The following is a 27,804-nucleotide window of genomic DNA, read 5'->3' on the forward strand; positions in this document are numbered from 1 at the left end:
AGCTCAAAAGTAAAGAATGGTTCTGGTACAGGTTTTCAAAGACCAGACAGAAAACATACTAAAGCCCTGCAAAATTTTGAAATAAAAAAAAAAAAATACTGAAAAAGTTGGCTTCTACTTTCCCCTTTTCTTTGATGTTTAATATCTGCAGAAAGGGTGGCTGTGGCTAAAAATCTTACATGACAGTTACTTTATTTTTTTCATGGCATCAGACAGAGGCAATTTTGTTTAAAAGACGGCTTTACTTTTGCAAGTGGCTAGATTTAGCTCACTACAAATGATAAATCTTAATGGAAATGTTTTACCACAAGCCTCTGAACTGGTTTCAGCAGCATTCTTCTATACCATGTCCCTATTTAAAACGCAAAAGCATACTTCCAAAACAACCTTGAACTTCTGAGTTCAGAGACATAACAGTAATGAAGATGTCTGGTGGTTGTACAGTTTGAAGACACCAACTAACAGCAAAAAAATTATTGTGGATGATATGTTGCAAATGGTCTGTCCGTTTTCTTAAAGTCACATAGTCTAGTACAAAGTTGAGGACGCCAGAGACTTTCTTGCTACATCTGGAGCAAAAACTTAAAAACTAACCCTAGATGGGGTGTCCATTAATTATGGGTGATCCACACAGTCATACTCATTCATATATGGCCAATTTAGAGCCTCTGTTTAACTTAAAATGTATCCATGGGATGTAGAAGAAAACTAGAGCACTCACAGAAAACACACACAGACATGGAGAAAATGAGCAGGCTCCGCTTTGAAGATGTAAGAATATTGTACTCTGCTTAGCTTGTATCAAGACAAGTTATCTAGAAACTGGATTGATGGAATAATGGCTTATGCTTACATCCTTGTAGAGAAAAGCCAAGCAAAATGACACCTTTTATTGGCTAACTAGAAAGATTACAATATGCAAGCTTTCGAGGCAACTCAGGCCCCTTCTTCAGGCAAGAAGAGGCCTGAGTTGCCTCGAAAGCTTGCATTTTGTAATCTTTCTAGTTAGCCAATAAAAGGTGTCATTTTGCTTGGCTTTTCTCTACATTCATAATGGCTAACACGGTACAACACCCTAGTACTGCTTACATCCTTGAAAAGAGACTGTGCACTTTGTGATTAGATGGATTTAAAACAATTTAACATAAGCTCTTTAAATTCTTATGATGTAATCTGCCGTATCACGTTTCGCACAGGCTCAACTGGGTTTCACAAACAGCTGAAAATGAGAACTATAATATAGAATATGTGCTTAGCTGAGAAAATGGCCATGAATTTAGAATTATTTACACTATTACATAACATGCTGTTGTTTTAGTGTTACTTCACAATGGGAGAATCTCTAGTTTAAATGTGTTTAGAGGAAAGTGGCCAAGTCTTAGGGATGACATTTGATGATGCATTTTTGATATGGGATGACACTGTGGCACTGTAGTTATCCCAGAATATGAGTTCCGATCAGTGCTTGAAGCAGGCTGGTACTCCCAGTATGCAAAAATGGCACCTCTTCTTCAACATAGAGTGCCAGCACCTCTTAAAGTACTGGTGAGCACAGGCACCTCTTCAGTAATCTTTATGGGGGAACCCAGGAACCCCCAACCCAGACAATTTGATCGAATGTCACTGTATCCATAGAAAGACTACTGCCATTCATTTGGTTCCATTTTCAGCACTGGTTCAGACCTTGCCCATGCTCAGCACACATTCAAATGAAGCACAGAAGGGAATCCTCACCAGTTGCTCAAAACACTGCAACCGACCACCCTAAATATAAAGAAGCAGTGACTTTACTTCACATTTTGTGAGACTGCTGTCCTAATGATGAACAGTAAGTTGAGCAATCCTCCAAAGAATACTTACGTATTCCTTAGGTCTGGTTTATACTCCACTAGCGAACCCGCGGCATCCATACGCCGCATAATCAGGCCGCTTTTTTTAATGATTTTTAAGCACAGGGAGAAAATTAACATTTAAAAAATCGGTAGGTGCTCGGGCACGGAGGGCGGAAAGGGAGGAGAGGGGAAGGACGCCCATTCCGCCCCCTCCATCATGCTAGTCTGCTGATTTCTCGTTTAGTATGCACTGCCTGCTCATGTGCCCACCCCCAACTCGTCACCTCAGTTGTTTTCCTGTTTGCACAGTCCACATGCACCTGTGAGTCACGTAGACTTTTCATTGTTCTTTGCGGTTTTGGCTGCTTTTCTATATATAATCCACCAAGTCACCCGACCACGGTAGAAGCGAGGGGGGGGGGGGGTGTACAAAGGGCAGGGACGTAATCAGTGTGAGCATATGACCCGCTAGCCAACCCGCGGTGTAGTATACGCCGCATAATTATGTATTGATGGGTGAACACTTCCTGAACGACACAGTTGTCCAAATAGAAGTGAAAACAAAATCGAGCCCGGTGCATTCTTTAACTGCCTTGTAGCGCAGTGGTAGTGTTGCTGCTTTGCAGTAAGGAGACTGTGCAAGATTTTGGGTTCGCTTCCCGGTTCCTCCCTGTGTGGATAGTGCTTTGAATATTGAAAACACCGGTATATCAATGTAATGAAGTATTATTATTCTTATGTGTCCAGCGCTCTCTCTGTCGCGCGCGCCTGTATGTGTGCGTGCGTGTGTGTGTGTGTGTGTGTGTGTGTCGCTCGCTCGCTGCACGTGTTCCTGCAGGCATACCAGTAAGTGAATGAAAAGATGGAACTCTGGAGATAGCAACATACAACTATCTGTGACTGAACACTGGTTTTGGCAGATACATGCATATCTTTTTGAAAGTTTGGCCCTGTGCCTTATTAATTGTCATCGCCGCCGCATAATCACGCCGCTTTTTTAATGTTTTTTAAGCAGAGGGAAAAAATGAACATTTGCAAAATCCGTAACGCTGCTTTCAGTAAGTACAATGCACACGCGTTTAATTTGTCAGCCACTTTTTGCCAGCCGTCTTTTCTGGTTTGGGCTGCTTTTGCAGTGTTACCGCTTGTGCATATTAAATCTTGAAATCCTTCGAGTAACTAATTAACTAACTAACACCCACTCACCCAGCTTGTGAGAAAAAAATGCACCCGTTCTTTCATCATTTTGTTGCAGCCTATCAAATACTTGCTGATTATGTTTTCTAGACTCAATATACATTGGCTTTTCACTCAGCGCGGGGGCGCGCATTCATCTCGGATTAGTACATCCTGCTAGACTAATCTGCTGCACGGCTGCGTTTGAAAAACCAACTTATCCCGGATGAGTTTCACCGGCATTAATGATTAGGAATCTGGTTGGAACAAAACCCTGCATCCACAGGGGTTAACCAGGACCGAGTTTGGAAAACACTGCTGAACACAGACAAAACCGACTCAGGTGAGGAGTTGGGGCGGGCAAAGTAGTTGCAGCTATTGATTATTCAGTGTTGTTTGCCTGGGTGTCTGATCTGCTCGATGGGATCATAAATAAAAGGAAAACAATGTGAAGGCAATGTCACAGGTGATCCTGTGGTATAGCGGGTCCACAGCTCCCCTTCAAAAGGCCATTTTTAAATAAATAATCATCGCACTCACAGCGTAGCGAGGGGCATGGAAGTGTGGCTGAAACGGTTTCCAGGTGGAGTCGTGCTGCGGGCATTTCTCCCCTGTGCAGTGTGCGAGCGAGTGAGGAGAGAGAGAGAAAGCCGGTATGTTAGAGTGAGCGAGAGCAGGCTCGAAGGCAATGTGTTCCTGTGGTATAGCGGGTCCATAGCTCCCCTTCAAAAGGCCATTTTTAATCATGCGACTGACAGTAGTGGAGTCAGGCACAGAGAAGGTCAGCTGCTGAGAGAGCGTCTCGACTGTTGCAGGGCCTGCATCGGTGAAGCAGGTGAGACGCTAATGAAAAAGAGGCACAGGGCTTATTGGTTTTTAAAGACTGCTTCCTTCATTGTGTTTTAACCTCAGTTTTAAAGGATTACGCGGCTCTCTCTCTCGTGCTGCCTGTGTGTGTGCCTCTGTCTCTCTGTGGCGCTGCCTGTGTGTGTGCGCGGCTCTCTCTCTCGCGCTGCCTGTGTGTGTGCCTCTGTCTCTCTCTGGCGCAGCCTGTGTGTGTGCGCGGCTCTCTCTCTCTCGGGCTACCTGTGTGTGTGCCTCTTTCTCTGGCGCTGCCTGTGTGTGTACGCGGCTCTCTCTCTCGCGCTGCCTGTGTGTGTGCCTCTGTCTTTCTCTGGTGCTGCCTGTGTGTGTGCACGGCTCTATCTCTCGCTGCCTGTGTGTGTGCATCTGTCTCTCTCTCTGGCACTGCCTGTGTGTGTGTGCGGCTCTCTCTCTCGGGCTGCCTGTGTGTGCCTCTGTCTCTCTCTGGCGCTGCCTGTGTGTGTGTGCGTGCGGCTCTCTCTCGCGCTGCCTGTGTGTGTGCCTCTGTCTCTCTCTGGCGCTGCCTCTGTGTGAACCAAGGTTCCACTGAGGTTGACTAATGAAAAGTCAACGTGGCTCAGAGCTGCATGTGGACTGTGGCACAGACAAACAGAAATCACGGCATGTTTTCCGAGGTGTCGCGTCCGAGTTGGTGGGCGTGGCTCTGCGAGTTTTCGGTGTATCCAATGGTCGTAGAGTTGGTGGGCGTGGCTCCTTCCTGCGTGCGCCATTGGCGTCTTACTTGTCGGCGGTTTAGTGAATCCACGCCCCTTCCGGCATGCTTTCCATGGGTGGCTACTTGTCGTCGGCTTAGTGAATTATATATATAGATGCTCAGAACGCTTACCCACATGCATCATGGCTGCCAGGCTTTCCTGGCGTTCTTCTGATGAGTCTTCTAAGCATGATGTCAGAAATTAAGGCGAAAAGTGTACAAGGTGCAGTACCAGCAAAAATATGGGTGTACAAGTGTGTGTTCAGGTTTTGGTACATCATATCAGCATCATTGTTTACTATCGACATGTGACTGCAAGCTGCAATGCAGCTCCAACAGAACAAATCTGCATGCTTCAATATTTGATGAATGGTTCGATGCAATGAAACAAATCTTCAAACCTAAATGCTGACATCTAAATGTATTCATGGTGCTTTTCCTCATCCATTTCTTGCATAGGCAATACAAGTGTTGCATATTCCACATCGGAATGACGTGATACATTAAGGTCTCACATACCATCTTCTGTATCGCTATTGCTGTGTTTTGTTTTTTTTTTTGCACCTTTGCAACAGCATCAGATTGCAAAGAACTTTTATCTTTAACATCATTCTTCTGTCAACTCACAGCACAGCGAAACCAGACACTCACTGTGATGATTTATCGCACTGCCACCTAGTGGAATCTTCCAGAATTACTTAATGTACACACTCAAGTATAATCAGTACTGTACACTGCTTGCAGAGCAGCAGCATCCTCAAGTGCATGCGTCATGTGGCATATATCCCCAGCCTAACAATTGTATCTGTGCTCATACCTAATCCCAGCTGGTTCACATCACTAGTAAATTAACAGTTTTACCTAAAATTCAGCAACTACTTCACCACTACAGTCTGGTACTTACATCTGTTGTCCATTTAAATGTACATATTATAAACTGTTCAACCACTGACAGAATGTACAGAATTTTGACTTGACTCAGGTCATTTGGCATGATATAATAAATCCTTAATTTGAATCTTTCACCCATTAACTTACATGACTGTTCAAGTGACATCATATGGTAGTCTGGTGATATGCTGCAAGTTCAAATGAATCTATGTTGCTTTTTTGTTACTGCTGTGCTTTGTTAAAAACTCAATATCTAGGGAATATTTTTCATTTGTCGATAAATTGTTGAGGTAAAAATTAAATGTAAGCTGTTTGGCTGAGATAAGTGGAAAGGATTTTCACAAATGTCAGTGTCATAGGTAGTATCATGAACAAACCACCACCACATAAAATCTAACCCCTTGGGATTAATAAAGTATCTATCTATCTATCGAAATCAGACTGTTAATGCAAGGCTAAATGAAATAGACATGACTTGTGTAATGTAAAGGATGGGCCTCAGTCAGGCAGTCTATAGTTGAGTGAACATGTAGTACTGAAGATGGCACGTCATTGTACAATCTGTCATACTTTATGTGCTGCATGGTGCTTACAAGCACCAACCCAAAGGAGTTTTGCTCATTTCCTTGCTCTTTTAGGTCACTATCCTTAGAAGGATGTCTTGCTTAGCTTCATTTGAATAGAAATCATAGACAGAATAATATAGGTTCATAAAGATGCCCATTTGACTGGTGGAATGTCAGCTCAAACTGCTGCTGACTCATTGATGAAGTCATCCTCAGGTAATGCATCTCTATGTGGCATTACACAACTCTTTTGAGAGGTCTATTGTCCCCACTGACTAGTACAGAAGTTCAAGCTGATAGCAGCACTGTCATGTAGTGCAGCAGAGATATACTGTAGATGCTGCACTTCTGGGTGGTGATCTGACAAATATACTGTATGTAAGCAGAAGAACCTGCCTGTGTGGAGCTGCAGAAGTAGTTTTCTTGGCTGTCTTCATTCCTGAACTAACACTGCACCTGGCTTTTCAGCTCCCAGATCTCAGTTTCAGAACTCTCCATCCACATATCAGAGAGGACCAACATGGCACTTTTTCCAGTCTCTGCACTGCTTGGTTCTTTGCTGAGTCAGATCATAGATCCTCTTCTTGTTCTGCTCCTGGCAGTAATGTGATGCTGTCTGGTGCTTGCCAGCGCCGACCTAATTGATTCTTGCTCTTTTCATTACTCTTTAAGGTGGTTCACTTTAGCCACACTAGTTGGAAATTGTTTTGACTATTGAAGGCTTGCCCTTTTCATAGGCTACCCTGCAGCAGACTCTGAAACTGCTCATTTAATTGATGGAATGCAATCTCATACTGCTGCTAACTCAATGATGAAGTCATCACTGACTTGGCTGATGCAACACTCAGTCTTTACAACAGTTCTTCCTGAATATGGTATGGTAGCTGACATCAAGCTCAACTCCTCACTGCAAAAAACAAGAAGGGTTGGGACTGAGGTAATCCATTTCCTGCCAATTCATGCAAATTGGAGTAACAAGTTATAAGTTTATGGATGCCTGGATTCAACAAAGCAGAGAATAGTTGTTTTTGTTGTTGTGGCACACGCAGTTTTCATGTGGTACGGCAATTTGTTTCACATCTGTTATCTCAGCACTTGTAGATCTTGGGCATTCCTTCATGAACTCACTGAGAACAGGTGCTGCATCAGGGCTTAATAATAATAATAAAAATAATATTTACATATATATAGTGGTTTTCTCAATACTCAAAGTGCTCTCCATGAAGTTCTACAATACACTTAGGAAAATAAAGTACAGTAAATTAAGGTTCATACAACTGCTATCATGATTAACAGATCTTAGTGTAACTGAATAAAGCAGAAGAAAACAGAGATCCATCAACATCAGCTCATTTGCAGCATTTATTGAAGATAATGGCCATACATGGGCCTGCATCCTTTTGGTTGCAGTTTCAGCACCTTTTCCAGCTGCTGCCCAAGAGGCAAAAACTAAGCTGTTAACCATAACGCAATAGTTGCCCACAGAGTGGTGTCCAAGGCACCAGGCCATCTCAAGTGTTCGTTTCAAATTAAATGGCAACCTGGGCTTAAACGTTTTCTCCATCCGCATTACGAACATGGCGACCGGATTCGGGTTCCCCTTTCTCCCTGCGTAGCCTCTCCAAATCGTTCTGGTTTTGTTTAGCTGTCTGGCCAATGGTAAGCAGTGCTCGTAAATTCCTTGTTGAGATCATTGTTGATATGAATGTAGTGGTTTCTGTGTCTCACATCCTGTCGGCACATTTCCTCCTCTCTCTCACTCGCTCGCCCTCTTAAACTCCTTGAGCGGCGGGCGTCCTACGAGTGTCGCGGCTGCAGCCCCAGACGCGCGCGTGCATGAGTCGCGGGTGCGCCCCAGAACGCCGATATTAACAGACGTGGTAAGTGCTCGAAACTGACGACTTTTTTTGTTGTTGTCTGTGACTTTTGTGCCTTTTGCTCTGCAGAATAAATGCAACGAATGACGGTAACGACAAGTTAGTTTATAAAGTCTTGCCAAGTTAAATAAAGACGGCAAAGTGACGTGTGGCACCTGACACTCTACTTGTTTCTTTATTTAAGACTGCACCCAAATCAAAATAAAATAAAATTCAGTAAAATAACACATTCAGCGTACGTGTCCGTTTTTACCTCCATTTAGTTAGCTCGAAGAGGACTGACGAATACCGCATACCGGCCAGGTGAGTACTGTCACGCACTCGCTGCCCCGGGAGACTTCAGAAAGAAAGAAGTGACGCTCGGACGCAGAGCCTGCTTTTCAAGCTGGCTGACTATTGCCAAGGATGACCTGTGGATGCCCTGAAATCGAAAAGGCATTTTCAGTAATGGGTGGACTGGGGTAACGTCGGTTTGGCGTTAGTTTGACAAGAAATTAATAAAAAAAAAAAACATACATACAAGGAATTTGACGACAAACCTAAGAATCCTTCATACGATGAAGAACGTAACACGGATTTTTAGCTATTGTACTGTAAAAATCAAAAATGAGTAACCGTTCATCACTTTACCGACAGTCCTGCGCCAGATGTATACGTGGTTTAAATTGTCAGTGGTTTTCAGAACGTATTTATTTCTATGCACATAATGAGAAGTCAAGCAAAATTACACTTTTCATTGGCTAACTAAAAAGATTACAATATGTAAGATTTCGAGGCAACTCTGATCCCTTCTTCAGGAATTTTCAACACCCCAGTACTTTCTATGCACATAACTTTCCGAGGAGTTTTTTGTCGCTACATTCGTTACTCTTTTTACAAGGTCGGCTAATATATTAAGGCACCCCGAGTAGATTGATGTACTATAATACCCAGAAATGTTTGGTGCTGTGCAGTTTGTTCTTGCGTGATACAGAACAGGATTTTTTAGGGGTGGAAAATGAATGGATAAGTGGAGGAACTGTGCTTTCTTGTTTACTGCAGTAAAAGCGCAGGGAATGTAATTGCTATTCAGTATGCTGTTGATCTACAGGGTAATTCAAGTTGAATGTACATCCGCATTTTAATCTCTGTTTTCAACTTACACATTCTTAAACGCTACAAGTGATATTTAAAAAAGTTACTCCTTTAGTACTTTTTTTCTTTCAGTCTTATAAATTATGGCACAAGGGTACAGTAAGCAGTGCAAAAATCTACAAATCTTCATTTAGTACCCCTTTTATTTGGAATTATTTATGAGACAATCTATCTATCTATCTATCTATCTATCTATCTATCTATCTATCTATCTATCTATCTATCTATGCGCATTACCTAGATCCACTAAGTAATTTGCACACAATACTTGCCTGCATTAAATTTATTATAAGTAATATTAATTTTATATTACAATTAAATACAGGTTACTTATAAATTATACATAAAATATAGGTTTGCTAACTGTGAACGACAGTGGAATTTTACAGATATCTTTGTAATTTATGAGTGTGTTTTCTTTATTGGGCAAATGAGAGCAATATTTTTGGCAGATATTAGGAAAAAACGCAAGTTTTCACTTCATTCTTTCCAAAATGGATGCATTTGTTTTTCAATCAGACATTTTTAATTTTATACAGCGCTATTCAGGATGAGTTGTGAGTAAACACTTAGGAAATAAAGAGGTAAATGTACTGTAGTAAGCAGATAAAATAACTGCAAAAATATTTTCTTTATATAATATTTTTTGTATCCACAATAAAATAATTTAAATAGCAGTTAATGAAACAGTAACTGCTAAAAGGGCTAAGGAATAAACTGCGGTGTTTAGTGCAGACAGGCAGCAAAGACTAGAAAACTGAAGAAAAGTGAAAAAGTTGTTTTGAGTGCTAACGATTTGTTTGTACCTCATACAGTTCACACCTTTTCGTAAGTTATTATTTTGTACCAAAGTGAGGCTGTGATAGGTTAATAAATATTCTTTATCTAAACTTAAAAACACTTGTTTTTTTAAATTGTTGTGAAAAATGTAGCACTTAATGTTTTTTGTTCTTTTCTTTAAAAAAAACTCAAAACAGCAATGCAACATATGAGCTTAAATGTGGTTATGATGTTTGAATTTAAAGTACATTTAGTTGGTTGCATTACAGTATTTTGTGCATTCTCTTGCTCATTAATTGTTACAACTGATTATTCAACAGGTTTAGAGAAATAGTATCTTATGCACTGTATGCACTTGGACCAGTAGGCAATTTTCTAAAAGTGAATTAAATGGAGTTTAAAGGGAAATACATCACAGTAAATCTTAGTTTAAGAAACTAAAGTGTATTTGTCAGACTTTAGAAATGTGTACAATAACCAACAGTCTTTAATAAAATGCTTTACATAAGATGTTTCATGTGATATTTGCTTTTATCAGGAGACTTGTTATGTGTTCCTTAGTACTAGTTAAGTACAGATGGAAATATTACAGAGTAGAAGTGATATTAAGCAAAGAGGGCATCCAGTTTGGCAGACAGACCTTTACTATCAAACACACAACTTTACTTTTATACCACAGGTTAACACGCTTTGACAAAACAGGCAGCCTTGGCTCAGCTAAAGATTATACACATATTCATAAGAAGTCAGAAACTGAGTACTCTCTATGTCTATGGTGAATTTTGTCTTGAGTGAAAAACTGTTCTTTAATTTTTCCTGTACAATTTGTGATGGTGCTAGACATAATAATGGAAGATGCATTTTCTTCTATAATGGGTACAGTCATGGCAGTTCTGTGATTTGTCTGATTGTTAATTGAAAAATGGATAGGTGATGTGGTTGCAAATGAAAAAGATGATTGCTAGAAGTGAAAAACGGAAAATACATTTTGAGACAGGTTACTGTTGAGGACATATTGGTGCCTAATGGGTAGTTGAATAAGTAGTTGCAAGATCATATAGGTTTTAGTACTTATGATTTGTAGAAAGTTCATTGGAATTTCAATTCTGATAGGAGAACTATCGAGGGAAAGAGATGTACTGTAAGATGTTTGGCAAGTGTAGAAATGGATGTGTGCTTAATCATTTTTAAAAAGGAAGAAAATAAACCAGCAATATTTGAAGCTGATGGTGTCACAAGTATCATATTATTGTTAATGAGATTGGGTGGCCAAGGCATGGTGAAAAATATTTAAATGTTCTATTGCTTTTTGTGACATAACAAAATTGGATGGTAGAGCTGATGCTGAAATTAACAGAAGGATTGGGATTGCTAAATGTATATTCAAGCTTTCGAGTAAGATACTATAGAATTACAGTTTCCATGGATTCAAAGACTTAAAAGGGTTACAGTGTTATGTTCATTCCATGCTAACATGTAGAAGTGAATGTTGGACTATATCAAAGGAAAATGAGAGAAGATGTGTGTTTTTTGAAAAGACTGATGAAAATATTGCAGGAAGACAGTAACAAATGATGAAATGTGAAAAACTGGAATGAGAAGAGAACTGATATCATCCATCAGGAAACACCAGCTAGCATTTCAGGGGCATGTACTTTTTAAGGAAAGAGAAGCTTGAATGTATTTCAATGACAGTAAAAATCAATAGAACAAAATGTTATTCAGGAATTATGTCAAGAGATGGACAGGGAGCAATTATGAGGAGTTTATTAGGACTTCTCAGACTAGAGAGAGATGGCAAATGATAATAATAATTAGGGAGATGCTTAAGGGAAAGAAGAGGTGTGTTCTAAGGGGAGTGATGAAGAATGTCTTCTTGAAAATTATGGATGATTTTGAATGGAAAATTGCAGATATAGTGAAGGCAGTAGAGCAAAAGAGGATATACTGTATGGTGTGTCAAAAAGTGAATGTAGCACATATCAGTGCCAGCTCCAGTGAAGCAAAAAAGAAGCTAGGACTTTTAAAAAAACAAAACAATCCAAGAATTACGAGTTTCCAGATGAGCAAACAGTAAAAATGGAAGAGACACAACATGGGTAGTGGAACATATACAATACATACAAATTGAACATAAACAAAGGTTGGAGGGAATGAGAAGAGAGATTTCAGGTGGATGTACTTGACTCCTCCTAGAGAGTAAAAATTACTAGTATGGAGGTAATCATTTTGATTGTGAGAAGAAACTTAAAGTAGTGCGTGCTCGTTTCTTTTTAGGTTATTTTTATTTTGGTCAAATTAAACAAGCTACACCATATTTTACAACTGTTGACATCTGTTGAAAAAAATTTGTGGGTATGTAATGGAATTTGTGTGTGGTTTAGACTTCCTGGCCAGTCTTGAAAAATGAAGTGCTGGAAATGCTGATAAGTTACATGTTCTGTCACGTTTTTCTTTACTGCTGGCCAAATAAATGACATCATTCCTTCCAAATAAAACCACAATGGTACCTGGACTAGCCTTAGAGATTAGTGACTTTCTGAGTTTCTGACAAACTATAAACAATAGACCCTTGAAGGGCGTATGAATGAAATGTTAATGGGAATATTTTTAGTTTTAGATAAGAAAGCTTTTTTTTCTCATTTGTATTTAACTTTCCAGTCAGACACACCTTGTAACATTGAATATAAATTATATGATGAAAAGAATAATGTAGTACTCAAATTTTATCCTGAGCTTTTATTTGGAGAGAAAGTATGAGTTATGTATTGCATGTATGAATTAATCCTGTATATTGCTAAGAATGCATATACCAGAAGAACAGAGTCTGGCTGACAGCTCAGAAACCTGAATATGTTTAGTCCAGAATATGAGTATGAGGCATAATACTGATCCTGAAAGGTTACTTTCTACATACAAAGAAAAAGCAAACAAATCAGGATCATTTGTTGGCAGCCAATGTGGTGCCACCACATTCTTCCTATATCTGTGTAGATTTTTCTCAGGTGCCCCAGTTATTATCCTCACATAGGACATACTGTATGTGAAGAATATGTTAGGTCTGGGAAATCTGCAGTCACCAGGGCTTCCTTCCTACTGCTTAACAGTAGCCTTGTGTTTTGGGTTTCAGTGGTTGTCAAAAATGTACTAGTCATTTAGTTTTTGGGTAAATCAAAAACCTGCCTGTGGTTTATTGTCTAGTTCAGGGGTTCTTAATCTTTTGTCTTGACGTTCCACCCCCAAAAATGTATATGTTCTGGAATAACCTCAATTTTTTATTCTATAAATTTGATAAATACTGGACAGTTATTAGATAAAACCAGAGATGTCATTTTTGTTTATCTGCAAAAAATATTGTTTGGGGAAATTTAACAAAGGTATTTATTATGGATAGGTTTGTGTATGATGTGCATTTTAATTTTTCATATATACTTCAAATTATATTTTTTAATTGTTATTTTTAATGTATGAACAATATTGTGGTTTGATATTAAAAAACCTTAAATGTCAATATTTTTAATTTACAAGAAATACACAGTTCAGAATTTAAATTTCATGTGTCAGAGAGGAGGATTTTCCCTCAGGATAACAATAAATGGGAGCATTTAATTAGCTTTGGGGGATCTCAGTATGGGGTTTATAAAGAATGATATGAAAATAGTGGACAACTTGATTTATCTTACCTTGTGCACATACTAAATGTATTCACTTACAGCTTCTGTCCATCAACTGAAAAACCAACACTAAAATGTAAACATTATTTCATTGCTACATGAATTAGTAAATATCAAAATAATTCAGAATATTTTAATTTACACAAATTCTTTAAAGCCGCATTTATAAGAACACATTTTTCAATCAGGTTTGCCAAAAAATCACTTTGTGATTTTGTGAGACTACTGCAGTGTGCCACAGACGAGGCAGCCTTTGTGCCCCATGTTCATCAATGAGCCTTGGGCATTCATGACACAGACATCAGTTCACCGGTTGTCCGTCCTTGGACCATTTTTGGTAGGTACTAACCACTGCATACTGGGAAAACCCCACAAGACCTGCCATTTTGGAAATGCTCTAATCCAGTTGTCTAGCCATCACAATTTGGCCCTTGTCAAAGTCACTCAGATCCTAACGTTTGCCCATTTTTACAACTTCCAACATATCACCTTGAAGAACTGACTGTTCCCTTTTTGCCTAACATATCCTACCCTTTGACAGGTACCATTGTAACGAGATAATCAATGTTATTCTTTTCACCAGTCAGTGGTTTTAATATGGTGGCTGATCAGTGTATTTGATTTGGTACTTGTCAAACATTAGTTACTGAAAATGTGAAAACATTCTGAGCATAATTGCATATTGTTTACAATAATAATTGCCAGTGTTATGTGGTATGAAACTACCTTTGGCTAAAAAAAGCAACATTTAGTAGCATTACTTGGTTAAAAATAAATAATGAAATCAAGAACCCAAGGGTGCTATCAAAACCTTACAGATTTTCCAAACAAATTTTACATTGCAGAAACAGAACATTTGGGACAGCCAAGTTTTTTTGCGTTGCTAAAGCAACCATGTACACAATCATTTAATGGGAAGTATTTGCTTTTGTTTTTTCCTTCTTACTACCAATGTGCTATATTTAACTAGCAAATCAAGAGCTATTTACCTTCTCCTGAAATTGTAACAGAAAGATATTTTCTAAAAACTATTTATAAAAAGTTATACTGTACTTTAGTATCTGTTTGCACAGTCTGAAATGGAATACACAAGGAAAGACTAACAAAATACAAGGTGAGAACCTAAATGCCAGTAAAAGTTACTAAAGGCTGAACTTGGAGTTTTAACTGTCCTTTATCTCTGCTTTGTTCTAGATTAGCTTCAAATTAACACATCCAAAGACTATTTTATTTGCTCTTTATGCACTTTGGAAAATGTCTAATACAACAGAATTTTATTGCACAGCAAAGAAGTTTACTGTGTTTTTTTGGGGAGTGTGGGGGTAAGGGTGGAGTTGTCCAAGCAGCATTGAACAAAAGACAGGAGCCAACAGGTTGTTAATATAGTAGTGTTCATGTATTCATTATACTCCTGTTGATTTTAAAAATTAACATTTTATTAATTACTGATTGATTACATTTTACCATTGCAGGGTGCTCTGACAAACAGTTCAAAAGTTGTTGTTTAAAAAATTGGGGAGTTGGGGCAGGTCACCATGGTGAGTCAGGTATCCCTTTACTAGCACAGACACAATTGCAAAGGTGCTTTGTATCACTCATTGGCATTCATATATACACACACACACACACATATATACATACACACACATATATATATATATATATATACATATACAGTATATATATATATACAGTATATATAGTGATAAGACAGCCCTTGTACACAGACAGACACGACACCAGATGTCTAAAACACACACGTTTATTTTCTTTTGCCTTGTACAGCACCTCACAATGTCCTTCCAGTCAAACTCAGTCCCTTCTTTCCTTCACTCTCCCAGTACTTCTACCGTCTCTACTCCTCTCCTCACAAGCTCTGTCTTCTTCCTCCTGACTCCGGCTCGACTAATGGAGTGAGGCAGCTCCTTTTATACTGCCCCGGATGTGCTCCAGGTGCTTCCTGATGATCTTCTGAGGGCACTTCCTGGTGTGGGTGAAGTGCTGCATGAGCACCTGGAAGCACTCTGGGTGTGCCTAGAATCTCTCTCTTAGTACTTCCGGTTGTGGCAGAAGTGCCGCAGTCCAGGGCTCCATAATCCTCAGGGCGCCCCCTGGTGTTGGCCATGGGCCCCAACAGGGATGAGCTTCTAAGCTCTGACCCCGTGGCCCCCATGCAGACCAGGGTGGCTGCCCTCTCATGGCCCAGGGGAGGTATTGTCTCTCTCCCGGTCCTTTCAGGCGTCTCGGCTGGGCAGGATCCCCAGCTGTCCGCCACAATATATATATATATATATATATATATATATATATATATATATATATATATATATATATATATATATATATATCAGTGGCGGACCGTCAGGGCCTGAATACTTGTTAAATCCATGAATACTTATTAAATAATTCCAAATAGTCTGTCCGCTTCCTTTCATAGCTTTTCTGATGGTTGTGCTGCTTCCAGACATGTATTTTCGTATTAAAGCATTTAACCAATCACATTTCAGCCATCATTTGTTGCCAGGCAGGGTCAAAGTCAAAGAAGTCTGCCAGAGGCCTTCACAATCCGTTCTGCAGGCCCTCTAACACAAAATAAATGTTGATTAAACTGTTGCTTCAACCAATCAGATTTTGAGTTGGTTTCACTAGGGCCCTCTAGCAGGCGTACGGCAACGTCACCGTATTCAGACCCATTGATTGGATAGAGAAGAGAGATGCTCTAAAGGAACTGTTTCATCACATTCTGGAGCATCATGATGAGTATGATGAGGACACAGTGCGCTGTGCTGATGGATTTAAAGCACGTCTGGATGATTTTGAGTTTTGTTTTTTGCATCACACATTCAATGGCAATTTTGAGTATTCAGATGTGCTGTTTTCAATACTACAGGACAAAAAACTGGATGTGCAGTTTTGTCTGGCTAGGGTAAAGGCGTTCTGTGACACCGTTGAGCAAGATAGAAGCCGATATGAGGAACTCTACGAGGTCACTGAATGCACCGCAGGCGCTCCGAGCGCACGAAGAGGTCAAGCGCAAGATCCTCTTGCGCACTATCGCCAACTCCATGGCAGGATTCTGGACAATATTATTTGCCAGACACAGACCAGATATCAAGACCACGAAAAACTGATGTTTGTCACGCTCCTCGACCCCCAGAAGTTTTGGAAATACAAGAAAAATTTCCCGCATGCAGCCTTCTACAGTTTAACACAGAGCCACGGAGCACTTTTTGATCTGTCTCGGCCGAAAACAGAACTGACTGTAATGTATGCCATGGATGATTTTGCAGGAAAATCTCCCACTGATCTCCTTGACTTCCTTCATCAGAAAAATCTGAATGAGAGCATGGGGCAGCTGTACACATTGGTATGTTTGGCGGCGACCATTCCCGTGTCCAATGCTTCTGTCGAGCGGACATTTTCAGCCCTAAAGCGAATTAAAACTTATGCCAGAAATACGACAGGGCAAATTCGACTTTCAGCATTAGCTTCGATGGCGATAGAAAGGGACTTCGTGATGGAACTGAAGCGCACGGATAATCTGTACGACAGAGTAATTGAACTGTTTTTGAGGAAAGAGAGGAGGATGGATTTTGTTTACAAATAATCCGAATTTTTGGTGAGTAAAATGTTGCAATTTTCCTAAATAATATTGCAACTTTATTTGTTCTTATTGATGTTTTTTATGTGTGTCGCGGCTGTAGCTGCAGTAGAAAGGAACTTGTTCACCCCTGGTTTGTCTATTCAATAAAGGCATTTATTGTGGCTTCAGGAGTTATCTATCTGCGATGCAACGGCTCTTTATACTGTATTTCTGCATATTAAGATGGTTTTTATAACCATAAATTAGTTTTTGAGGGGCGGGTTGATTCAGACGGAGCACTACTGAAGGCCTAGTTGTGAAATGCACGGTCCGCCACTGATATATATATTCAGTATATATATATATATATATATATATATATATATATATATATATATATATACGAGGGGGGACCCAAAAATAACCGGAATTTTGTTGTTGTTAGGCTGGTACTTGTAGTACGTGGTTGGGCCGCTAGGGCGATCTAGTTACACTCCTCACAAGTCAGTCTGCCAAGTGCCATCAGTCTGGAAGGTTGTGCTTGTGTTCAGTGAATTTTTTTGCAAAAGTAGGTTGCGCAACAGTGTGAGAAGGAAACGCCCTGATTTGTGGGAGTTGGGCGATTGGTTCTTTCATCATGACAACGCTCCATCTCACACTGCTCTCAGCATTCGCCAATTTTTGGCAAGAAACGGTATGACAACCCTGAACCACCCATCCTACTCACCGGATTTAGCTCCGTGTGATTTCTTTTTGTTCCCTCGGATGAAGAAAGACTTGAAAGGATGGCGTTTTGCTGACGTCGAAGAGGTAAAACAAGAAACGACCAGAGCATTAATGGGCATTACTTCAGACGAATTTAAAAAATGTTTCGAACAATGGAACAAACGGTTAAATAAGTGTATTTCCGCCAATAGAGAGTACTTTGAAGGTGACTAATTGTAGTTTGTACAGAAAATTAAATTAAACACGTTTCAAAAATATTTCCGGTTATTTTTGGGTCCCCCCTCGTATGTGTATAATATATGAAACATTGCTCACTCCATTACACTACCATCATCAATCTTTAATGTCACAGACATCAGGCTAGATCCACACATTTTACTGTTTATATACTGAGTTTGACCTTGTCATCTGCATATCGTAGCACAAGTTGAGATTCACCAAGGAAGATAGAATTTTTCTGATTTCAGTGATCAGATTTTGATGATGACATCCCCGCTGTATCCTCATCTTTCTGTTCTTGGCTAACAAGAATGTAGACAGCCGCTGTGGCCAGTTCCTATCAGAGATGCTGTTCTACACACTGTTTGCTTATTCTAAAATAATATTCTAAAAAAAAACAAAACACTTTTATAATTGTGTTTCTGATGTATACAGTACCTGTATATTGGGTTGCAGCAACATGATTGGCTCTTACATACTATCTTAAAGCTATTTGTATTAAAGCTATTTGCATTAAGTAGCAGATGTACCTAATAAAGTATTCTAATAAAGTGAAAGGCTGGGTCTTGATTCAAATTGGCCTGGTAATGTTCATAGTGAATTTTTGCAATTGTTATTTAGGGTTTCAGATAAAGTATTTATTTATGTTACATATATTTGGCTATACAAAGTACAATCAATTAAGTTTTATAATATAATGTATTTGCAAGTTGTTTTAGGAATGTTGATATAAGTAAAGTATTTACTTATAAATAAAGTATTTAGTATATGGATAAATACAGTACAGTACAATACAATACAGTTTATTTTTGTATAGCCCAAAACTTTTTGTTTAGCAAGGGCTTGAGTTTTTATTTTGTCTTAAAGCTGAGTTGTAGTATGTCTACACATATTTGTGTGTGTCTATTTTTTACTTGGATGTGGGCATATAATGGCTTTTGGTGGACTGAATTTACTTTCTTGGACTTTTTATGTGGTCAATATATTTTGGTATTCAAATATGGCATTTAAGATAAATTAGCAGAATTATGTAGTTATAAAATATACATTGTGTCTTTATGTTGTTTTGTTGTGTTTTCTTACTAGAGAGCCTCGCCCCCTGCTCACTTCGCTCACCAACCCCCCCCAGCCTGCACTACGCACCAGCCACTTCGTGTCGCTGTTGCTTGCGTATGTGGATCTCACTTTCACCAAACAATCTTTTAATTCCCACGGATATGCCTCTTCATTGGGAAGAAGCAGCAACAACAACATTTATTTATGTAGCACATTTTCATACAAATAATGTAGCTCAAAGTGCTTTACATGATGAAGAAAGAGAAAAAAAGACAAAATAAGAATTAAAATAAGAGAGCACTAATTAGCATAGAATAAAAGTAAGGTCCAATGGCCAGGGAGGACAGGAAAAACAAAAAAAAACTCTGGACAGCTGGAGAAAAAATAAAATCTGCAGAGGTTCCAGGCCATGAGACCACCCAGCCCCCCTCTAGGCATTCTACCTAACATAAATGACATCAATCAGTCCTCATTGTATTCAGGGTTCTCATGGAAGGACTTAATGATGACAGTCACATGGACTTCTGGTCTTTAATCCATCAATGTAGGGTCATCACGGTGCTTTGATTAGGTGGTGGTTGTGCAGATCGCCACCACAAAAAAACAGAAAAAGAACAGAAGAGAGAGAGTAGAAAACACTATTTTTCCCTGATGGCAACACAAATTAGATGATCTACAAATCTCTGACTTAAAGTTTAAATCCTAACAATATATTCGATCTCTTTTTGCTCTTCCATTATTTCACTGAGTAATACTTTACATTTGTTTGCGCTAATGCGATCTTTACTATCTATTATCATATTTTGAGACTTTTGAATTTCAGTACTTTCATTATCTCTAACCTGCTTTGCATGTGTATCGCGCCAGCATTTTGGAACTTCTTCACGACATTCTACTTTGTCATCTACACCTTGTCTTTTATTTCCAGCCCCAGAAATGGTTAAATCTCATGGCACAAAGTCTTATCTCACGAGACTTGAAAGTATCTCACGGAAAAAGTCACGTCTCGTCCCAGGCTAAAAAGTCTTGTCTCGTCCCTGGATTTATATATAAATATATATTTATATTATATATTTATATAATAGAGAGATGTAATTGGACTGCAGTATCTTGTTTTTAAAATATTTTATTTATAAACACTCTCCTTATTCTTGTAAAACCCCATTTCATCAGTCTCTGTTGTTTATTTTATTCAATTAAATACTTTATGTAGGAGAATAAAAGGATATTGATTTTGTGTTTTGGGGAACTGTGAAGTTTAGACTTCTTTAGTAGCCAGGCGTGGTTGACCATCTTAAGTGCAAAACCCCTATGAGTGACATGAATGATCTTTACTGGTAGAGATCATTAGCTGCTTTATTTAAATAGTTACACTGGGAAGAGCACAAAAATAAACTTGTAGACAAGAAATAAAAATCCACCAGCTCAAATTATCTTATCTGTACCAGGTTGTGCTTACTAACTTGACCAATTCCAGAGTTCTAACTTTATTCTGCAATTCACTCTCTCTCCTACAGTGTCGGGCCTTTCCACATTTCTGTCAGCAAGTCTTTGCTGCAACACTATACTGAATTTGCTGTTGGCAGGAGACATCTGTTTTCACCCCTTAAGTTTTGGGCTCTCTTTGAAACCACTGCCCAGTTCAGGCACAAAAACACTTCGTGGTATTTTTGTATCTTTGCCAGGAGAAGAAACAAGAGTGGTGTGTGCTGCTTCTAAAATTACAGAATGCCACATATATATTGCACACTGTACACTGAAACTACTCATTCTAATAGAAATATAAAGCTTCAAAAATTACATCCGATAAGTAATCTTCCATTTGACTCAAGCTCCCACCACACTACATGACAGTGATTTTTAATTATAGACTTAGCATGTCATAGTGCACCCTCATGGCTGACATTCATGTTGTTTGATATCCCAATGACTCAATCGTTTTGGTGTGTGACTTGCCCCTGCAAGTTTAAATAGGTTTGATTTTGACTTAAGTCGTAACGGCGAGCTTTTGCGTTTGCAAGGACTAACAACCAGTGGGTGCCTACTTGGAAGTGCAATGTGAAGGAAAGCGCATTTTTCTGACTGCATAAACAGAGGAGAGGCTGGTCTGTGTGGTCTCTTATATTTGTTGTACCATAACAAAATGAAAAAAAGGAAAACAAAGGTGAAGAACTGATCTTGACATACCTGGAAATTATTTGTACAGGCCTCACTGTTGCCAGGTAGCCAGTTAATCACCTGTCAAAATGAAGAGAGGTTTTGACACCTTGGAAATTTTAAGCTGCATTGGAAAGTTGTAATGGAGTCATGTAAGTTATCATCCCCTGCTACTTCTAGTCATTTAATCTGATATCCTCAAGGCAGTATGGTCCAGCAGCTACGGTTGTTAAGTTTGACGTATTCTCCAATGAGAATTTGTTTAATATAGTGCCAGCTTTAAGTCCCTAACACAGTGCACAACTTTTCCAGTTATTTTCAGTTAGTGAGTTGGTGGCAGTTTCAGTGCTCTGTGATGATTACCTGCTATGCAGTTTGATATCGCCTGCAACTCGGTCAGACAAGTCTGCAACTTGCCCCGACAAAATAAAACAGGTTTGATTTTGTCTTAAGTTATAGGGGTGGGCTCATGCATGTGCGAGTGCTGACAACCAATCGGCTTTCACCCAGGAGTGCAATATATACAATGCAGAGAAAAGTGCATGTTTTTGACCACACAAACAAAAGAGAGACTCTTTTTGCCAAAAAATGGAAAAAGAGCTGAGATTGTGGATGAACACAACATAACTGGAAAGTATTTGATTAGCCACAAGGACTATTAGAAAGCAGGCAGATTAGCTGTCAAAATGCAGTGAGCTCATGATACTTCATGATACATGAAACTGCTGAAACCATCATTTATTACATGATGTATGTAATTTTAAATCCACTGCAATTCCTTGTTATGTTATTTGACATCTTCAGGACCATGAGATCCAGCAACTGCTGTTGTTAAGTGTGACACCCTGTCTAACTAGAATTTGTGCTATATGCACAAAAGCATGATGTTACCAGGAGATATTAGATACACTATATTTTATAGACTACATTGCAGAATGCGTCTAAATGTTTTCTTTCTTTGTGTGCGTTTTATTTGTATGAGCTTCACCAAATCAAATTCAGTAGTAAGTACTGTAAGTAAAACTGCACACTAGCCTCTTTTATCCCCTGGAGTAAGTGTCTCCCTGGTTTTCTTTTTTTAAGGAGATGGGGTGTAGTTCTGTGCTGGTTCTAGGATGTGGGTTATGGGATGGTATATGTGGGAACACACACACTCACACACACACAGATGTTGGGAGTGGCAAGAATGAGCAAAGGAAGAAAGGGAGTGGCTGTTTCAGGGAGACAGAGTGACTGTTGCATTTATACCTCAAGAACCATAAATATCCCTCCGTGTTTTTTAACTTGTAGTGTCACATGTTTGAGTGAGGGAGTTGAAATGATGGCCAGATCAATCGGCTCTTAATCGATACATTAATGCAGCACCATACTATTTATAGCCCTGATAAATGAAAGGAAGCTTCAAATTCATCCTTTGCTTGTAATAAACATATATAAAGTTGCGTATATAACCACCTATCCATTTTATAATTAGCTTATCCAGTTCAGATTAATGTGGAATGCATTAACAGAAGCACATAATCTTGGAGACTTAACAGTTGTAGTGGCAGTTAAAGCTGTATACTTAACTAGCCAACCCGCAGCGTAGCATACGCCGCATAATTATGTATTGATGGGTGAACACTTCCTGAAAGACACAGTTGTCCAAATGGGGTGGGTTTGAGCATACGACTGTAGGTGAATGTAAAGATGGAACTCTGGAGAGGGCAACATACAATTGTCCGTGACTGAAAACTGGAGGACCGCCGTCGCGCCTCCACCTCCCAGACCGAGGGACAGGGCTGGACGGCGCTAGGGAAGGACACCCATTCCGCCCCCTCCGTCCCGGCCGCCCCGCCATTCTAGTCTGCTGATTTCTTAAGTCATCTCTTATTCATCATTCAGTACGCACTGTCTGCTCATGTGCCCACCCCCAATTCCTCACCTGAGTCGCTTTTGTCTGTGTACACTCCACATGCACCTGTGAGTCACGTCACAGAGTACTGGGGTGTTTTCCAAACAAAGATTTTTAGTGAAGCAGTATTTAGTTGTATGAAATGAAATAAAATGTGAAAAACTGACTGTGCAAAAATGTGGTGATTTGAATGCATGCAACTGCTCAATACTAATTACCTGCAACACCAAATTGGTTGGATAAGCTCATTAAGCCTCGTTAAGCCTTGAACTTCATAGACAGGCGTGTCCAATCATGAGAAAAGGTATTTAAGGTGGTCAATTGCAAGTTGTGCTTCCCTTTGACTCTCCTCTGAGGAGTCACAGCATGGAATCCTCAAAGCAACTATCAAAAGATCTGAAAACAAAGATTGTTCAGTATCATGGTTCAGGGGAAGGCTACAAAAAGCTATCTCAGAGGATTAAACTGTCAGTTTCAACTGTAAGGAATGTAATCAGGAAATGGAAGGCCACAGGCACAGTTGCTGTTAAACCCAGGTCTGGCAGGCCAAGAAAAATACAGGAGTGGCATATGCGCAGGATTGTGAGAATGGTTACAGACAACCCACAGATCACCTCCAAAGACCTGCAAGAACATCTTGCTGCAGATGGTGTATCTGTACATCGTTCTACAATTCAGCACAATTTGCACAAAGAACATCTGTTTGGCAGGGTGATGAGAAAGAAGCCCTTTCTGCACTCATGCCACAAACCGAGTCGCTTTTTGTATGCAAATGCTCATTTAGACAAGCCAGATTAATTTTGGAAGAAAGTGCTTTGGACTGATGAGACAAAAATGGACTATTTGCTTATAACAAAAAGTGCTTGACATGGCGGAAGAAGAACACTGCATTCCAAGAAAATCACCTGCAACCTACTGTCAAATTTGGTGGAGGTTCCATCATGCTGTGGGGCTGTGTGGCTAGTTCAGGGACTGGGGCCCTTGTTAAAGTCGAGGGTCGGATGAATTCAACCCAATATCAACAAATTCTTCAGGATAATGTTCAAGCATCAGTCACAAAGTTGAAGTTACTCAGGGGGTGGATATTCCAACAAGACAATGACCCAAAACACAGTTCGAAATCTACAAAGGCATTCATGCAGAGGGAGAAGTACAATGTTCTGGAATTGCCGTCACAGTCCCCTGACTTGAAAATCATTGAAAATCTATGGGATGATTTGAAGCAGGCTGTCCATGCTCGGCAGCCATCAAATTGAACTGAACTGGAAAGATTTTGTATGGAAGAATGGTCAAAATACCTCCATCCAGAATCCAGACACTCATCAAAGGCTATAGGAGGCGTCTAGAGGCTATTATATTTGCAAAAGGAGGCTCAACTAAGTATTGATGTAATATCTCTGTTGGGGTGCCCAAATATATGCACCTGTCTAATTTTGTTATGATGCATATTGCATATTTTCTGTTAATCCAATAAACTTAATGTCACTGCTGAAATACTACTGTTTCCATAAGGCATGTCATATATTAAAAGGAAGTTGCTACTTTGAAAGCTGTGATAAACAAAAATCCAAAGAATTCATTTTCATATGACTGTAGTGTGTTTAGATATTTATATAGTCGTTATAAGCTGCAGCCTTCAGTTAAGAGATATTATAGCTGTCTAATTTAGTGGCAAATTCTAAATTATTACACAGATATGAGTATGAGTAAAGTTCAATCAGTTATGTGAGGCAGCTTGAAAACAACAGAACAAAGACTGCTTTACGGGAATTCAGAAATAGTAATAATCTTATGTTGAGGTTGATGTAATAACAATAATGCATTTTTTAAAACTGACTTTTATGTGACAAACCTAAAAAGGAGGAAATTATTTGGAAGCATCAGGATTATTAAAGCATCAGGAGTTTGTGACATTTGAAATTCAAGTTAATTTGACTTGTCCATTAACTATTACTCTTCCGTGTTATTAATCCGCTAGTCCCTTCTCTATATACTGATGAAATCTCTAAACAGTACATGTTACAAACCTGACACAATGACGCTGTTATAAAAGCATCTTTAAAGAGTCTGTGTAAATTAAAGTATCCTGAATTATTTTGATATTCATTAATGCACATGACAATAGCAATATAATGTTTGATTTTTAGCTTAATAGACATAAACTGCAAGTGAATAAATTCAGTGCGTACAAATAAGATAAATCAGGCAGCCCATGATTATATCAATGTTTATAAACCCTACACTGCAATCCCCCAAAGCCAATAAAATCCCTCCTAAATGTTGTTGCACTGGGGAGAAATCCCCCTGCTCTGCCATACATTAAATTTTTATTCCATATCAAACCACACTATGGTTCATACATTAAAAATTCATAAAGAGTTAGGTTTACATAAAAAAATAAGACATGGGCATGCACAATAACTATCAGTAACACCTTACTATCTTCTTAAATGTGATATTTTTTTGGAGAGATTGGACTGACAAAGAAATATCACCATTGTCTAATAGGAGTTCAGTACTTAAAAATTTAAGACAGACAAAAAAAATGGCAGTACATTTCAATTCTTTGTGGTGGTATCACAAAAAAAGGTTTAGAACCCTTTTCTAGAGTCAAAGAGGAATACAGCTGGAAATTCTTAATTCTTCATAATGCTTAATGTCTTTTGGTGCCTGTATCTACCTAACCTACTATGCAGAGGTATTCTCTTTGCCAGTATGGCTTCCTGTCTATTTGTTTGACACCTGTCATGACTTTTCCCATACTCTGCAATCATTATTCATTTTTGGACCCTGGTATTTAGTATTTGACCTGTGTTGCAGAAAAGGATGGCACAACTCTCACATGCTGCAAATTATTCAGATTGCTGCTGTTCCTATGATGGAGGAGAGCAGAGTGCAATCAGCTGATTCCCCTAGACAGCTAAGGGTGTGTGTTGTGTTGAACTGTTGCCTTGGAGATGGTTTGTTTGTTATTGGAGTGAGTCATTTGATTTTTATATCACTTACTAGAAAGAAAATGAAAAGGTATTACATCTATATAACTACATGAAGGGCAAAGACACTCAAGGGTGCAGGAGCTTAAAGGAAGCAAAGACATTTCCTATTTTTTCCAGGATCTATAGTTAGGTTCTGACTGTTTTGCTGGGTTTAGTTGTAATATTTGTCAGTTTGTCATTGGAAAAAGCACTCAGATGCTTTAAACTTCAGATAACTAGTTTCCTCCAGAGTATGTTGCTTGTATGGCATTCTCTGTATTTTTATGAAGCTGTGGGCTTTTTCTCTTTACAACTCTTGACTGGCAAGGAGAGATGTTGTGTTTCCACTTATAAGGTCAAAAAGATTATGATACACCAAATAAACTAAAGCAAACACAATTTACTAAGAGCGAAATGCTTAATGAACAAGAAGAAGAGAACACATAGTCAGCAGTGATCAATGCAATGTTTTTATTAGACCATATTTTCATCGACAATGCGCTTGATGGGATTCTAGTTGACAGACATTGGTTTGTATTGATTTTTGTCACACAGTAAGATAATTGCCAGTATGTTGTGTACAACTCCTTTTTTTACATTCTGAAGAGAAGAGAGGTAATGCATATTTGTAATCATTAAAGAATCCTTATACAGAATGTTTTTTTAAAAGAGTTAAACAAGCCTGGTCTTGTGACCCTTTGTACTACTCATTTATAAAAAAAATATTCCTTTTACTTATGATCTCATTTTTCATACTTTTAACACTATGGTTTCCCAGACTGTGTTAAATTCTTAGTTTTATGTCTGAACATTTTCATAAATTGTGAAATACTTATGGGTTGTAGTATTGCATAGTGGTTTAAGAGGTTAGTAGCCTTTTAATTATCCCTAAATCACATAAAATGTATTAGTTTTAAATCTTTCAAGCCATTTTGATTTAGGCCCTTAACGAAACTAATGCACCTCTCTTCACCACTTCTGTTTGTTTATGAAGTTTAATGAAGAACTTGAAATATTGAATTTAAACAGTGTACATTGACTTTTGATATTCCCAGTACTTAGAGAAGTGGTGCACAGTTGACAAGAGACTGACATGAGCCAGAGCATGCTAGGATGTCACAAGTCAAAAGAAAGTCTTACAATTGACCTCCAAGACAAAAAAGTGGGAGATGGGTCAAAACTATCAGGAAGACATTTCTTCTCTATGTGAGTAATAGGGTTGCTGTGCTCCATTCTGAATACAGTATATGCCCTCTCCAGTACCCTCCTCCATACTAACTGGAACAGCTCAAGTATCAGTACCATTGAGATATGACTTAAATGAAAGTATCTAATGTGATTCAGTATTCCACCAGGATGTTAGCGGGCAGGTGACCTAATGTGTGTCTCCATTAGGTAAGTTAGTCAGGCTGACAGTGCGAGTAGCATTTGGGTTTCAGCTGTGTTTTTAGCGATTCTTTGCATTCTCCCTTGTTTATCCCAACCTGCAGTGTTTATTTTGTTCTTAATGGAATGGTTTTACTTTAGTTCATGGTCCATTTCATATCATGTGCACAGGTGTCGAACTCCGGTCCTCGAGGGCCGCAGTGGCTGCATATTTTCATTCTAACCATCTTCTTCATTAGTGAGCCGTTTTTACTGCTAATTAACTTCTTTTGCTTTAGTTTTAATTAACTTGACTCAGG

At 39.0% G+C, this 27,804-nt stretch overlaps 1 protein-coding gene across 1 annotated transcript in view; it reads left to right on the forward strand.

Annotated features, from left to right (window-relative positions):
* Window positions 1-7,757: 7,757 nt before the first annotated feature.
* The window catches only part of fhl1a (four and a half LIM domains 1a), a 58,742-nt gene continuing 38,695 nt past the window's right edge, over window positions 7,758-27,804 (forward strand). The window contains exon 1 of the mRNA XM_028815782.2: window positions 7,758-7,924. The gene's annotated coding sequence lies outside the window, so the exon portion shown is untranslated. The remainder of the gene's footprint in view (window positions 7,925-27,804) is intronic.

Source organism: Erpetoichthys calabaricus, chromosome 12 (genome assembly GCF_900747795.2).
Source record: "Erpetoichthys calabaricus chromosome 12, fErpCal1.3, whole genome shotgun sequence".
Taxonomy (NCBI): Eukaryota; Metazoa; Chordata; class Cladistia; order Polypteriformes; family Polypteridae; genus Erpetoichthys; species Erpetoichthys calabaricus.